This window comes from Halyomorpha halys, unplaced genomic scaffold, assembly GCF_000696795.3.
Source record: "Halyomorpha halys isolate HHAL.00 unplaced genomic scaffold, Hhal_1.1 Scaffold677.1, whole genome shotgun sequence".
In the NCBI taxonomy this organism is placed as follows: domain Eukaryota; kingdom Metazoa; phylum Arthropoda; class Insecta; order Hemiptera; family Pentatomidae; genus Halyomorpha; species Halyomorpha halys.
In genome coordinates this window covers 241,900-243,438 of record NW_027104651.1, presented here as the reverse complement: position 1 = coordinate 243,438, position 1,539 = coordinate 241,900, and the positions used below count along the sequence as shown (strand labels likewise).

Genomic DNA, 1,539 nt, shown 5'->3' with positions numbered 1-1,539 from the left:
GAGAGAGAGAGAGAGAGAGAGAGAGAGAGAGAGAGAGAGAGAGAGAGAGAGGAATAGAGAGAAGCTATAGTGGTATTGAATACCAGGTTCATTCAATGCAGCGCCCACCGCCCTCCTACTATGAAGGTATAAGGTTACATCCTACATTTAACACCATTGTTACTACTCCAGTTTACCCGCAGTCAACAACCAATCATTGTGAGAACAAGGTGAAGCTAGGGTCTCATTGCCACATAGTTGTATCTCTAGGGGATCATGTGCAGGTATCGTGTATCCTACCGCACAGAATTATTTCTGGGACAACTGTAAGTGATATATATTCCTTGAGTTTCAATATGGGACAATAAAAAAGAGAGGAAATAAAAAACCATTATAAAAATGACTTGGCCTTTTAAGTGAGGTTCCAAGACAAAAACTCTTGGAAACTTATTATTTAAAAAATAGTGTTGGAGTATCTTATGTAAATTAATTGAAAATGGTGATAACACTTATTTCACAAGGGAAATTATTAACGTCAAAATAATTTGAATATGTTTTTGTTTTACAATTTAATTAAGTCACAAAAAACCTTTTCTTCTCAAAAGTGGATATATTTACATTTGATAGAAAACTCCTCATTGTATAAATTGTAATTATGATTAGGATATTTTCATAAGTAACTGAGGTGGCTACATCTCAATGACGTTCTGCAATATTTTGCAGGAAGAACTCTCTTTATACAAGAGCCCAAGAGGAGAATAAAGGTAGTTATTTAACCCCAATTTTTCATTACTTTAATGAAAAATATGTATAATTACTAATCTAAATTGATGAGTCTGCCAAGTATAAGTAGGGGGGAGAAAAAATGTCTATTCAAAATGTTAAAAAAAAAAAAAATTATTGGGAGTTTATATCATTAAATATACCAACAACACTAGAAAACCTAACATAACATCATTTAAATTAGAGTAAAATTGCTCAAATATGAGCCCTAATAGTGCTAAAAAAAGCAACATTTCACAAAAAATGGACTGAAATCCTGAAGTTTATTTTAAGAACTTTCTGTCTCAAAATTCGACATATCGATGTCTATTGGCACTCAGATTAAAGCTAGTTTAATATACTACGAAGTAGTTTAGGAGTAGTAGCTTTCATGATATTTGCTAAAATTTCATGTGCAAAATTTATATTCATATGTGAATATCATAAAAAAAAAATACCCCTACGTGACTAGACCCTATGTGACTTAAACCACAATATAGTAAGTTAAATTATCTTTATTTTGGGTGCTGGCAGACATGTGTACGTCTTATGGTTCCAGAAATATATTTTTTCAAAAATCAAACATTTTATCCGAACAACATTAATGAAATTAACATTTTATGGATTTATTCTGTCAAATTTAAAAACTAAAACTCCTACTAAGATAAATGTCATGATCTAAGTTATAGTACATGGAATTGGGTGATAGATTTATTTATTGATAGATATTACAATCTGCCACACAGTTGTGGGCAATAGGTAATAGTGATGGATGATCTCATACATACTAAAATAAAA

At 31.2% G+C, this 1,539-nt stretch overlaps 1 protein-coding gene across 1 annotated transcript in view; it reads right to left on the bottom strand.

Annotated features, from left to right (window-relative positions):
* The window catches only part of Nep5 (Neprilysin 5), a 270,596-nt gene that overhangs the window by 45,076 nt on the left and 223,981 nt on the right, over positions 1-1,539 (bottom strand). The window lies entirely within an intron of this gene.